General features: G+C 47.0%; 1 pseudogene; it reads right to left on the bottom strand.

Moving 5' to 3' along the window:
* Positions 1–8,225: 8,225 nt before the first annotated feature.
* Positions 8,226–8,432, bottom strand: LOC142255469 (U2 spliceosomal RNA; annotated as a pseudogene).
* Positions 8,433–15,348: the final 6,916 nt, after the last annotated feature.

Below are 15,348 nucleotides of genomic sequence, written 5' to 3'. Positions count from 1 at the left end.
TGATGACCGTTACAAGAGTTAGGCCTTTGTTTCAGGTATACCCCCAGTGGTAAATTTTTTCGCCCATTCTTTGCAGAATGGACATTACAACGACAGGAGACCCGCTCCTTTGCAATGGGAACAATGTTTTGAGGCCCTCATGCACGTCTCTATGCAGGGACAACGTGGAGCCTCCCAATTTTTGGCTGCCCTGCCAAAGGGCTATACTATAATACACCCACTTCCTGACAATGGACACTTAATGTTTTGAGGCCCTCATGCACGTCTCTATCCAGGGACAACGTGGAGCCTCCCAATTTTTGGCTGCCCTGCCAAAGGGCTATACTACAAAAGACCCACTTCCTGACAATGGACACTTAATGTTTTGAGGCCCTCATGCACGTCTCTATCCAGGGACAACGTGGAGCCTCCCAATTTTTGGCTGCCCTGCCTAAGGGCTATACTATAATACACCCACTTCCTGACAATGGACACTTAATGTTTTGAGGCCCTCATGCACGTCTCTATCCAGGGACAACGTGGAGCCTCCCAATTTTCGGCTGCCCTGCCAAAGGGCTATACTACAAAAGACCCACTTCCTGACAATGGATACTTAATGTTTTGAGGCCCTCATGCACGTCTCTATCCAGGGACAACGTGGAGCCTCCCAATTTTTGGCTGCCCTGCCTAAGGGCTATACTATAATACACCCACTTCCTGACAATGGACACTTAATGTTTTGAGGCCCTCATGCACGTCTCTATCCAGGGACAACGTGGAGCCTCCCAATTTTTGGCTGCCCTGCCAAAGGGCTATACTATAATACACCCACTTCCTGACAATGGACACTTAATGTTTTGAGGCCCTCATGCACGTCTCTATCCAGGGACAACGTGGAGCCTCCCAATTTTTGGCTGCCCTGCCAAAGGGCTATACTACAAAAGACCCACTTCCTTCCAATGGGCACTTCAGGTTTACAGGCCCTCATGCACGTCTCTATCCAGGGACAACGTGGAGCCTCCCAATTTTTGGCTGCCCTGCCTAAGGGCTATACTATAATACACCCACTTCCTGACAATGGACACTTAATGTTTTGAGGCCCTCATGCATGTCTCTATCCAGGGACAACGTGGAGCCTCCCAATTTTTGGCTGCCCTGCCAAAGGGCTATACTACAAAAGACCCACTTCCTTCCAATGGGCACTTCAGGTTTACAGGCCCTCATGCACGTCTCTATCCAGGGACAACGTGGAGCCTCCCAATTTTTGGCTGCCCTGCCAAAGGGCTATACTACAAAAGACCCACTTCCTTCCAATGGGCACTTCAGGTTTACAGGCCCTCATGCACGTCTCTATCCAGGGACAACGTGGAGCCTCCCAATTTTTGGCTGCCCTGCCTAAGGGCTATACTATAATACACCCACTTCCTGACACTGGACACTTAATGTTTTGAGGCCCTCATGCACGTCTCTATCCAGGGACAACGTGGAGCCTCCCAATTTTTGGCTGCCCTGCCTAAGGGCTATACTACAATAGACCCACTTCCTTACAATGGGCACTTCAGGTTTACAGGCCATCATGCACGTCTGTATGCAGGGGCATTGGTGAACCTCACAATTTTGGACTGCCCTGGCAAAGGAAAATACTACAAAGACTCAGTTCCTCAAAATGGGCACATTAGACTCAGAGGCCTTTATGTACGTCTCTTCTCAGGGACATCGGAGTGCCACACAATGTTTTACGTAAAATCTTTCATGTATTGATCTCAAAAAGTAACATACATTAGCTCTATCTCACTATTGGGTATGTGCCCTTAACATTTCCGCTATGAAAAATCATTTTGGTGTCATTTTGGAAGGTTTTCTGGTGAGTCCGTAAAAATGGCGTAAAACGCGGACAAAATTATTCAAAGCTGTGACTTTTGAGTGATAAATGCTTCAAGGGGTCTTCCCCATGCTGTTGCCATGTCATTTGAGCACTCTTCGGAGACTTTTGTGCCATTTTTAGGGTTTCTACATGCTGCCGGTGGTCATTTCACAAAAATACTCGGGTCTCCCATAGGATAACATTGGGCTCGGTGCTCGGGCCGAGTACACGAGTATCTTGGGAGGCTCGGCCCGAGCTTCGAGCACCCGAGCTTTTTAGTACTCGCTCATCACTACTAATAAACCTAAAAAATAAAAATAAATTGAATAAAAATCATGAATGTTGTGTTATAACAGGAAATTCGGTGTAAGAATGAATATCCGGGATGAGAGTTCAGCGAATGAGTTATAGAAATTGTTACAAAAAGGAGTGTGTACGGTTTATGCGTAAATTTTCAGAATGCGTACATGAAAATTATATGTATGTGAGAATGTCCCCCATGCTTTGTAAAAAGTTATTTATGAAAATGTAAATAAAATATATAAAAATGCCTAATTATTTATAATTTATGAGAAAGATATATATGTATGGAAGAATGTTATAAGGTGTCCAAGAACCATAAAGAAAAAGGGTGCATATATAATGTTAGAGGTCTAGAGTTCCACCAGGCTATATCACCCCTAAAGAAATAGAAAGAAGACCTTACTACCTGTGTACCCCAAAAAAAGCTATATTTCTTAGCCAGGATTATGGTGGAGATATGCACAAGTGAAATAAGAATATAAAGTAATACAATAAGATTATAAAACCAATATGTGTGCATTCATGCACCACCCGGTACGCTACCCTTGCCAAATTGCTCACTCTAGATCCCCACACGATCCATGAAGCCGTTCCCCCAGTCACACCGCCTGCTGCCGGTTCCCACTCATCCCTGGGGGAGTTAGGCGAGTGGTATCGAGAGCTACATGTCGGCACTGATGATACCCCCATACACCACAAGGAAGGGGTATACCGGGTGGTACAGGAGTATGAGCGGGTTTTTAGCAAGCACCCTCTAGATTTTGGGCAGATTAAAGGGGTTCAACACCACATCCCTACCGGTACACACTCCCCTATTAAAGAGAGATACAGGCCTATTCCCCCTGCGCACTACCAATGCGCCAAAGACATATTGAGGAACATGAAGGAGGCAGGGGTTATTAGGGACAGCTGTAGTCCCTGGGCCGCTCCGTTGGTGCTGGTTAAGAAGAAGGATGGCACCATGCGGATGTGTGTGGATTACCGGAAGATTAACCAGATAACGCATAAGGATGCTTACCCTCTGCCCCGCATCAAAGAGTCCCTGGCCTCGCTGAGAACCGCTAACTACTTCTCCACCCTTGACCTCACCAGCGGGTACTGGCAGGTGGCCGTGGCACCGGAAGACCGAGAGAAGACTGCCTATGGGACCGTTTTGCTGTACTTGGATGATGTGATTGTGTACTCACAGACGTATGAAGCCCACCTGGAGCACCTAGCCGAGGTGTTCGCGTCCCTTGCCAAGTATGGGATGAAGTTGAAGCCCTCAAAGTGTCATCTGCTTAAACCCAGAGTGCAGTACCTAGGACATGTGGTTGGTGCGGAAGGTGTCGCCCCCAACCCCGAGAAGATCACCGCCATCCAAGACTGGCCGAGACCGACCACAGTGAGGGAAGTGAGGCAGTTTCTGGGCCTGGTGGGATATTACCGTCGCTTCATTAAGGGGTACACAAAGATGGCTGCCCCCATGCAAGACCTCCTCGTAGGACAGACCAAGGGTGGTAGATCCCTAGTAGCCCCATTGGTGTGGGAAGAAAAGCATGAGGAATCCTTCCGCCAGCTGAGAACAGCCCTGACCGGAGAGGAAATCCTAGCGTACCCTGACTACAGCCGCCCATTCATCCTCTACACCGACGCCAGCAATGTGGGCTTGGGGGCTGTTCTATCCCAGGTCTAAGACAGAAGGGAAAAGGTAATAGCTTATGCTAGCCGAAAACTCCGACCGACTGAGAGGAACCCTGAGAACTACATCTCCTTCAAGCTTGAGCTCTTGGCACTGGTGTGGGCTATCACCGAGCGGTTCCGCCATTACCTGGCAGCAGCCAAGTTCACCGCGTACACAGACAATAACCTGCTGACCCATCTAGATACGGCCAAGTTGGGCGCGTTGGAGCAGCGGTGGGTGACCAGGTTAGCCAACTACGATTTCACCATCAAGTACCGGGCCGGCCGTACCAACGTCAATGCCAATGCACTCTCCCGGATGCCCCACCTGTCGGAAGAGGGGCCAGAGGATGATGACCTCGAAGAGATCGAGTTGCCTGCATTTCACCGGCCATTCACTGAGAAGGTGCACGTCTACCAACAACGGGTGAACCTGGATCCGCTGCCCCGACAGGACTGGCAGGAAGCTCAGGACCAGGCACCTGCTGTCCGCCTGGTCAAGACTCTAGTGGAACAGGGTTCTGCTGGGATAGACCCTGCTGCCCCTGCCGAAGCCCAACGTCTGTGGCAAGAACGGACCCGGCTATACCTACACCAGGGGAAGTTGTATCGCGAGCTGATTAATCCAAAGACTCACGAGAAGATCCGCCAGCTGGTGATTCCCCAGGCTAACGTGCCCACCGTCCTGCAAGCATACCATGATGGTGCAGTGCACTTCGGGTGGAAGAAGCTAGAGATGTTGTTAAGAGAGCGGTTCTATTGGAGTGGAATGCGGGAATCTGTGGAGGCCTGGTGCCGAGAATGTGGCCCTTGCGCATTGAGAAGGAAGGACGAGGCCAGCCAGAAGGCACCCCTACACCCGATCATTACACACCAACCGCTGGAGCTGGTTGCCCTTGACCATGTAAAGCTCACCCCCAGCCGAAGTGGGTACACCTACGCTCTGACCATCGTAGACCACTACTCGAGGTTCCTGGTGGTTGTCCCAGTTAAGGACTTAACCGGCCGCACCGCTGCTAAGGCTTTCCAGGCTTATTTCTGTTGACCGCATTGGTACCCGGAGAGGGTGCTTACCGACCAGGGTCCGGCCTTTGAAGCAGAGGTATTCCAGGAATTCTGCCAGTTGTACGGCTGCAAGAAAATCCGGACCACGCCTTACCATGCCCAAACCAATGGCATTTGTGAAAAGATGAACCACTTGGTCCTGGGCCTCCTCAAGACGTTACCACTGGAAGAGCGGAACCTGTGGCTGGAGAAGCTACCTGACCTGGTCGATATGTACAACAACATCCCTTCCAGCTCTACGAAATGCACTCCAGCATACCTGATGAGAGCTCGTCCCGGCCGGCTACCAGTGGATCTGGAAATGGGCTTGGAAGCTTCAGAAGCACTCCTGTCGACAGCTGAATGGGACACTCGGCGGAGGACACAGTACCGACAGGTCCAGGAGTATGTTGAAAAGAACTTGTGCCAGAGTCGGGGACAACAGGAGCAGTGCTTCAACAAGAAGGCGCCTGCCGGTTTCTTCCAACCTGGGGATGTAGTGCTGAAGCGGAAAAGAAGGGCCCACAAGCTGGATGATCAATGGGAAAAAAACCCGTATGTAGTCCAGCCCACAGGATGGGAGAATGGGAAGGCCTACCAGATCAGCCGTGACCAGGGGGGGACTTTGGCCACGGTTTCCCGAGACCACCTGAAGAAGTGCCCACCAGCATTGAGAGTAGCGGATGAGGCTCCAGTTCCCAGTCCAGTGGAGAAGGAAAAAGAGGTAATCCACACCATGATGGGTGATTTTCCAGCAGACTGGCCTACACAGAACGGTGCGGTGATCCTTCCAGTGATACTGTTCCCACAACCCGTGGATGAAGAAATGATGGAAACGGTTAACCGCGAGCCAGTGCCCAGGGAGGTACCTGTACCCAGCTCCCCTACGCCTCCGCCTGCCCCACATGATAGCAGGGAGGAGGAACTGACTGTTCCCTCTGCCCCACTGCCTGTCACCACTGACACCGGACCCCGAAGGTCCACTCGCCCCAACCTAGGTAGACCCCCACTTAGGTACAGGGAAACTACTCTTTAAAAGGGGGGGGCTTTATGTGTTGAGTGTACCAGTTTGAAAGTTTTAAATGATAAGTAAAGATGATCAACCAAAGAAGTTTACCTGATTGAACCGTGATTAAACCGGCCGTTGCCGGCAACTGTTGTCCCCGTAGGGACTGTGCAACCATTGCGTAAGGAACTGCTTACGGACAAGCCCGAGAACTTGCAGGGCAACCACAAACTTAGTGCAATGTAAATAAAAATGTTTGTTGGCTTGACACCGTTACCGCCTCTGGAGAGGCTGATTTGGGAGGATGGGCCTGGAGGAAAGGGATGGCCTAGGCCCGCCACTACCGTAACCGGTGGCGATCCTCCGGGGGTTCAGGGGTCCCCTTGGACGTGGGCCCCCTGAAAGAGACAGAACCCGCTCGGGCAACTTGGTGCTGGACTGGGGTCAAGGGGTGCTGCCCGCTTCTTAGGGGCAGCATCAGGGCCAGGTTGTTTGGGTGGGAGAAGAGCGGAAGCTGTACCGTTGTAAAATGTTTATGATGCTTTTACATGTTTTACCGTTTTATTCTTTTTCAGTTGTGAAAATAAAACCGGTGATGGACGGGCAGCCCGCGGACGGTCTGCATTTTACTATAGGGGAATGTGGCGCCCTGGACAAGCCAGGTCGTCACAGGTACTACACCAACACACTCTACACTCCGGCTAGGCACACCGAAGCTAAACACAAATCCTAGTTGCCTTCCTCCAGGGGCTGATGTCCACACCAGGGGGTGGGCCAGGCGGTTGATCCCACCCACCGAGGAGTTCACAGTCCTGGAGGCGGGAAAAGGAGTCAGATTAGAGATCAGTTTTGGAGTTAGAGAAGTGAAGAGGAGAGGAGACTGACCGTGTCCGGGTGTGTGGCCCGGGCACTCAGCAAGGTTGGCAGACGGTGGTGTCCTTCTGCAGGAGAGGCTGATTGGAGTGAACCGTACGGACCGGGGATGGGCGGTGGCCCGCCGGTACCAGATCGGGGAGTGAAGAGAAGCCAGCACCATCCGGCAGGGCCTACGGACCCCGACCAGGCTAGGAGTCGCCGTAAAACCGGTCAAATCCGTTAGCGACAGGAACCTCCAGGGTTTCCCAGCAGTCAAGACCCGATTGAAGGCAACAGCTCACACCGTAGAGGGAAGCACAGTCACCGCCAAGGCTACAGTTCCCAGGGCCAGAGCCTGCGGGCAAAAGGGGCTCCCTCAGCATCCATCCAAGCTGGGGAGCGGGTTACCGGTGGGAAGCCCGCTAGATTTTGGGGGAATAAAAGGGGTCCAACACCACATCCCCACAGGTGCACACCCACCCATCAAAGAGAGCTATAAGCCAATACCACCTTCACATTGCCAGTGTACCAAGGACATGTTGAGCAACATGAAGGCGGCTGGGGTTATCCGTGACAGTTGTAGCCTTTGGGCAGCTCTGTTGATCCTGTTAAAAAAGAAGGACGGCACCACTCCCCGTATTGAGGAATTGCTAGCTGCATTGAGAACTGCAAATTATTTTTCTACCCTTGATCTCACTAGTCACTATTGGCAAGTGTCCGTTGCTGAGGCAGACCGGGAGAAGACCGCCTTCGCCACCCCTATGGGTCTCTGCGAGTTCAAAAGCATGCCCTTCGAGCTGTGCAATGCGCCAGGAACCTTCCAGAGGCTGATGGAATGCTGCTTGGGACAAGATTTTAGGGTGTATAAAAAGGGAGATTAGATCCCGTGATCCCAACGTATTGTTACACCTCTATAAATCACTTGTAAGGCTACATCTGGAATATGGGAACCAGTTTTGGGCTCCACATTTTAAAAAGGACATTCAGAAGTTAGAGTCAGTTCAAAGGTGGGCAACTAGACTACTACAAGGAATGGAAGGCCTCCCATATGATGACAAGTTGAAAAAGTTATTAAGTGATTATTGGCTGCAATGGGGCTTTCTGGCTGGTGCCAGCCTCTCTTCTTAGCACACAGGAACCACAATCCCTACACCATGCTTCAATGGATTCTCTCATCCCAGCCCAGTAAAACTACATATTTTACACAGTCATAAGCAGCCAAAAGGGATCTATTCTATTCAATTGCAAATGATCTAGATAAGACTGAGAATAAGATACTGCACGGGACATAGCAGAGTTGGTCAAGTTGAGTGGAGATGAGTTTGCTATTTGGCACAGCTTTTTGCATCAATAAAGCAAGTAAAAGGTGTGAAAGATAAAAAAAAGGGTGAAAGTGTGAAAAGTGAATTGGCCAAATTGAGGTGCATATAAAGTTTTTGCTTTCTTTCAATTCACTAATGGGGCTCATTTGAATCAGGTGAATTGAGTTCTGCTTTTGGAAACTGGGTTAAGAAGGAGTGCACCGGTCCTGGAGGTACTGCAATACCAGGTCAATGCGTGGAGTGGACAGAGCAAGATTTTTTCCATCTCCTTGTTCTAAAAATCCATTTAATATATGGTCCCCAGAGAGGGGACGTATCAGATATTAAACTGATAAGAACAGATTTAATTTTTTTTTTTTTCTGTTTATCAGTAGGACTTCAAAATAACAAAGGTGATCGCCTCCCGTTGCCTGGGAACCGTCCAGGCACAAGAGGGCTATGTGTCACCAGAAGGCGCACACACTTCCTCAAGGCCGGCAGACGTGCAATCCCAGGCACCTTCCAGTACCGACCAAGGTAGCGTCCTCCGAAACTACACTTGATCTTAGCCAAAAGGCCGAGAAGCTATAACCCGAATTGGTTACGGCCTTGAGTGGCACCCTGGCCTATACCGGACACATCTTAGGGAGAGGGAGACAAACCCACGCCTACAGAAGACATTTTGTCACCCAAGCCAACCCTTGAAAAGGCTGTTTTGCAGAGCAAAAACAAGAAGAATGGTGCTTTTTGCAGCCGCCGCCCACTGCAATGAATCTGAATAACTCCTCCTTTTGGACACAAGCACCTCCCCTCCCCCTTGCAGTCTTTCCAATTCATGATACAAAAAGACGGACGGACAGGACAGGACAGGACAGGCTGCCTGACTTTCCGTCACTGCCACCCTTTGCCATCCTTGCCCGTAGAAAGCCCTTTCATCATCCCCAAACCCTAATCTTTTCCCTTCCCTTCCCAGATGCGTCTCACTCCCTTTCATTAGGAAGTGAGCGCAGCCTTTTCTCCGTTCTGCACATGCGCGACGTTAAACACAAATGCGCAGGCGTGCGTTCCATTACCCTCACTGCATTCCACTCCCATACAGGAAGTGGGCGCAGCTATTACTACGGTCGCACATAAAAGAACCCACGGCCACCACTGCACATAGCTGACTCCACCACAGGACACCCACTTCTACACCAACGCAGGTAAGACAGGATCGGCACCTCTATGCTCCCGTTACAATCAGGCTCAGTCACCATGTGATAACGCTCTCAACTCTTTAGTTGCAGGCTCCCCTTGCTTCACCTCCACTGGCTGTGCTGCCATTTCCTCTCCCACCTGGAAGGTATACTTTATTCCACTATTTTCCTGTTTCTCTCTTCCCCCTTTTCCCATAACCTACTTTTATCTGCATTTGTGGGGTATCTATATGCTATTTACATCATAGTTTTATTCATTAATATGGAAGGGAAGAGTGCCCATGAGAGTGTTGAACTGCGGAGAGCAAGAGATTAAGCTGCTCCGATTTGCCACCATTGATAAGCTGTTCTCAGTAGATACACATGCTATCCAAACAGCAGCATCCACCATTGCTTCAGCCCACCCATTCAGTGACAGCTCACCAAGTCAGCCATAGGAGTGGTGTAAGGAATTACACGTAGGCACTGACTCCACACCTTCACATCACAAGAAGGGGGTCTACAGGCTAGTGCAAGAATACGAGCAAGTCTTCAGCAAACATCCGCTAGACTTTTGAAGAATAAAAGGGGTCAAACACTACATCCCCACAAGTGCACACCCACCCATCAAAGAGAGATATAAGCCAAAACTACCTGCACATTACCAGTGTACCAAGGACATGTTGAGCAACATGAAGGAGGCTGGGGTTATCCGTGACAGTTGTAGCCTCTGGGCAGCTCCGTTGGTCCTGTTAAAGAAGAAGGACAGCACCACTCCCCTGTATTGAGGAATAGCTAGCTGCATTGAGAACTGCAAATTATTTTTCTACCCTTGATCTCACTAGTCGCTATTGGCAAGTGTCCGTTGCTGAGGCAGACCGGGAGAAGACCGCCTTTGCCACCCCGATGGGTCTCTGCGAGTTCAAAAGCATGCCCTTCGAGCTGTGCAATTTGCCAGGAACCTTCCAGAGGCTGATGGAATGCTGCTTGGGACACCGAAACTTTGAAACGGTACTGCTATACCTTTATGATGTTATTGTTTATTCTAAAGCAAACAAGATTTTAGGGTGTATAAAAAGGGAGATTAGATCCGGTGATCCCAACGTATTGTTACCCCTCTATAAATCACTTGTAAGGCCACATCTGGAATATGGGGTAAAGTCCTGAGCAGGTTGATAACCATTGGTTTGAGCATGGTAGGGTGTAGTGCGCATCTTCCTGCATCGGTAAAAGCTGCAGAAGTCCTTGAAGATTTCCGCTTCAAAGGCTGTGCCTTGATCTGTGAGGACTCTCTCTGAGTAGCCATGAGGTCTGCATAAGTGTGCTTGGAAGACCTTCGCTGCAGTATGGGCCATTAGATCTTTGACTTGTACCACAACCATAAATCTCGAGTAGTTGTCTACCATCGTAAGTGCATACGTGAGCTCGCCTCGATATTCTGCAACAAAACTCCCTTTTTCGATTTCAGTTTCAGCAAACACTCCTCTTCCTGTAGAAAATATTTATCATTACCTAAGACAGTCATTCTAATGCATGACAATATTAAGGCAATTTAGTTAAAACTTGTTTTAACTCACCTTTAAGGGGATTGATGTATTTCATGGTCAATCCAGGTTTGTCAGTGATGGCACTGACATAATGTATGGCGTCTTTTTCGGGCGTTATCCTTTGCCTTTTCATTGTGAAAATCCAGTTGCCTATATCAAAGCAAATTCTACTACTTGTAAAGTATGCAGAAAATGAAATGTAGAACATATAACATCAACTGCTTAGGAACGCATCATAGGTTAGTACTTAAAAGGATATTGTCATGTTCTAGTCATAATGCAAGCTGGACATTTTTCATGTTACCCTGTAATCGCCGGCCTGTTCTAATGCTCACAAGCCAAGATATAGGCTCAGCTGCTAAGGCTTCCCTCTGCCTTCTGAATGAAACTTGAATATGTCTGGGTCACTGTGTATATAGCAGGTGCTCAGAAAAAATAAGAGTCAATTCAATAAAAAAAGCTCTGGCACACTATAGTGATCAATAACGTAAGAAAAGAACTCTTGGAATGCTGAAAATTCTTTATTTGTGCAAAAGGATAATTCATCCAACGTTTCGACCTTGTTTTTAGGTCTTTATCAAGGATAAAGTTATCTAAGATCATAAAGGGTTACAAAACCATATAAACACGTAATTAGTACATAGTACAACATAACAGTACAATATATTGCTACTTGAGAGTACAATGGGTCAAATGACCATGATGCACATACAAAAAATTTTTCCAAAGCCATAGTGAAAACATTTGTACTGAGGAAAGAAAATTTCCACATGACCTATCTGGAGAAACATTCTGGATCAAACAACCAAAAATAGTCAAGCAGGTAAATACACACCTATATGGATAACAGGATGATATGTGTTCAATTGTATAGCGTCATTGCCATTAAGGTACAAATGGAAAACTTGCAATCCTATATAGTGAAGGAAATGAACACATATCATATCAAAGAACACAGGAACATGGGTGTGAGAAAAACCTCAATGTTTATACTTTGTTCTTTATAATGGTGTGAACATGTATATGTCTCAGTACCTTATGCACTTGAGAATTCTAGTGAGTAGATCATGAAAGCCTATTTCAGAACTGGAATCAGTAAATAATTGTAGGTGGAATCTAAATGAAAAGATGGTACAAGTGTTATCATGACACGTGGGCTATAACACAATGGACCGTGTGACAAAGAAGAAAGGAGAGAAAGAAGAGGAAGAAAATGCAACTACCTGTAACATTACGTGATAGTCACTGGTAAGTATCACTTGACAATTCAAGTGAAAAAGGATTCCTTTATTAAAGGGTTCTCAGTCGCCTCAGGATCATGAAATACTAGGGTAAATGATATGAGAATGGGTAAGAAGCACCACTAAAGGAAATATGAGATGCAGGACATATATCTATAAACCCCTGAACTACATGATAGAAATAAAAAGAAGAAAAAAGAAAAAAAAGAAGAAAGAAGAAGAACACATAGAATGCGGAAAGAGAATGGGTACAACTACCTGAGTTACTGCAGGGAGGCCCCTGGTTGGTATTGTGAGGGTTAGTGGAATTCCTTCACTGAAGGGTTCTCAGTTGCCTCAGGTTCGTGAAAAATGCTATAGACAAATAATGCCCGGAGAAAAGGGGTTCATATACAGCGAATAATGGTAATACAAGGTACATGTGTCACATGTAATAGTATATATATATATATTCTACTAAGCTCTACACCAGAAATAGAAAGTAGTCCCTCTGCCTTCTGTCTAGGTGCCCTGAGTTATGTCCTGTAAACTGTCACAGGGACCCAGACACACATGTGTAGTAGGGGAATATCCCTGCTGAGATGCCAGTGCTAGAGCACTCGTTTGCTGTGGAGTTGAACGCTATGTGAGCAGTTCTTACCTTCAATGAGCAGAAATCTCTTTTTTCAGATTTCAATATCTCTGTGGGTATCTGGCAGAAATATGGAATACTCTTTACTGCTAAGACCCTGTACACCACTCCCACTAAAGGGGGCTTTACACGCTGCGACATCGCTAATGCGGAGTCGTTGGGGTCACGGAATTTGTGACGCACATCCGGCCGCATTAGCGATGTTGCTGCGTGTGACACCGATGAGCGATTTTGCATCGCTGCAAAAACGTGCAAAATCGCTCATCGGTGACATGGGTCTCCATTCTCGATTATCGTTACTGCAGCAGTAACGATGTAGTTCGTCGCTCCTGCGGCAGCACACATCGCTCCGTGTGACACCGCAGAAACGAGGAACCTCTCCTTACCTGCCTCCCAGCCGCTATGAGGAAGGAAGGAGGTGGGCGGGATGTTCCGGCCACTCATCTCCGCCCCTCCGCTGCTATTGGGCGGTCGCTCAGTGACGTCGCTGTGACGCCGCACGGACCGCCCCCTTAGAAAGGAGGCGGTTCGCCGGTCACAGCGACGTCGCCGGGCAGGTAAGTATGTGTGACGGGTCTGGTCGGTGTTGTGCAGCATGGGCAGCGATTTGCCCGTGTCGCGCAACAGATGGGGGCGGGTATCCACACTAGCGATATCGGGACCGATATCGCAGTGTGTAAAGTAGCCTTTAATAAACTGTGTAAAGGATTTTAAGTAAAAATCCACAATAAACCAGCGCTAGATGGGTTTTTATAATTTTATTAATAGACCACAAATAAAAAAATTTTTGCTATCCTTGTTTCAAGACAGAGTATTTGATAATATACAATACACTGATTATTACTAAAACCAAGGACCACATAAAACAAGGACCACATAAAATAAAAAATGAAAGTAATGAGAATAAAATTCTTTTGTATAACCAATTAACTTCGAGGTGATACAATATTCACATTGATTTAGTTTTACCAGTCTAATGTAATGCCCCGGCCGGTGGCATATATTTTGTTTGGTTAATAATTTAGACTTATACAATGAAAGATGTACTATACCACCCCTGGCTAACTTACAAGTTTTAAGTTGTACAATATAAGTTTGCGACGTTATATTCGCCCCCAGGGCCTGGGGGAATAAACCTCACAACAACTTGACCGCAAAAAACACCCCGGATTTCTCCGTTGATTAGGCTGGAACCGCTATGTACAGGATTGACCTGTTAGACTTCCAGAGCGGACGTTTTGAGGCCAGTGGCCACGACTAGTGCTGGCTCTGGGGGAGATGTATGGTTACCGACATCCCTCTTTACAGAGCCTTTATAACACTTCACAAGGCCACAAACCAGCCGGTCCCGTATTCTCCCAAATGTACTTTCGAAATCAAGCAGTACGAAGCCACTGAAAGCACCAAGATGTTGGCTGCGGACAACAATAAGATCAGCGGTAACTACTCAGCCTCTCCAGCGGGCAGTCCAGACCGTATCCAGTGTCAGCTGACTGATTCCACACAGGAGGAAGTTGCTTGGCAGGTTAGCACCACACAAGGCTCCGATCCGCTTCCAAACGAGCAATGCAGAACCGCTGGAGGTACCAATGTATCCTGGTTGCAGACAAAGGAAATGTCAGCGGTAACCTCTCAACCTCTCCAGCAGGCAATCCGTACCGTGTCCAGTGGAAGCCGGTTGATTCCACACGAGGGAGAGATTACTTGGCAGGTTATCACCGCACAGGTGAGGTAGGCAAAAACAGAGTCCTGATCCGACGCGCGTTTCGGGGGCGTGTAACGGCCCCCTTCCTCAAGGATAACTCAGCTGTTGCCTAGAGCACTATTTATGCATATATTTAATTGGTTATAATTTGCATAAAATTAAACAATGTTTAAATTCAACCAACATTCAATGACCACTACATATATCAATTTGTGAAAGACCGTTCATAATAGCCATATAATATAATTATGTGCAAAGGTTTTTCTAAAGGTTTTTCTAAAAAGACCTATATATAGCCTTGCTTGTATCATCATATACTGGGAAGACAATGTGTATATATGCATATGCTTTTTTTCAACAATAAATTTAACAAAAGGACATCATAAAGGTGTAATATAAATTTGCTATAATATGAAAAGCCCCTTATATCTACATCAACCTTGGGCAAGTGAAGCACCAATTTTAATATATATTATGCATATATACACATATATCTCCATGACAATCGCTTTTTTTTTTTTTTTTTTTTTTTTTTTTTTTCCTTCTCTCCGTATTATTATCAGTACCTATTGCTCCTCTACCTATAAAAATATAAATTAATTAAAAGCAAACAGTTCTATATCATTATTGAGTCCATATGGTTTCAAGGTGTTCAATTCAAAAATCCATTGGCTTTCTGCTCGTGACATTTTTTTAATGAAATCGCCACCTCTCCAATCCTTAGTTATTTTTTGTACGCCCCATACTTGGGATCCTTTAAAGGACCCTCCATGTTTTAACACATAATGTCTGGATAGGGGGTGCTTAGTACATTTATTTTTAACACTTCTAATGTGCTCACCCACCCTTTTCCATAGGGGTCTAATAGTTCTCCCAATGTATTTTTTCTGACAGGGACATTGAATGCAATATACTACTCCCTTTGATTGACATGTAATAAATTCTCTAATCATGACTTCTGACTGCCCCTGTAAGAAGGATTTCCGTGAAATATTTTTTGTATTCTTACATACTATACAGCTTTTGCATGGAAAA

Source organism: Anomaloglossus baeobatrachus, chromosome 10 (genome assembly GCF_048569485.1).
Source record: "Anomaloglossus baeobatrachus isolate aAnoBae1 chromosome 10, aAnoBae1.hap1, whole genome shotgun sequence".
Classification (NCBI taxonomy): Eukaryota; Metazoa; Chordata; class Amphibia; order Anura; family Aromobatidae; genus Anomaloglossus; species Anomaloglossus baeobatrachus.
Note: the sequence above shows the minus strand (reverse complement) of the source record. Positions and strands in the feature narration are given on the sequence as shown.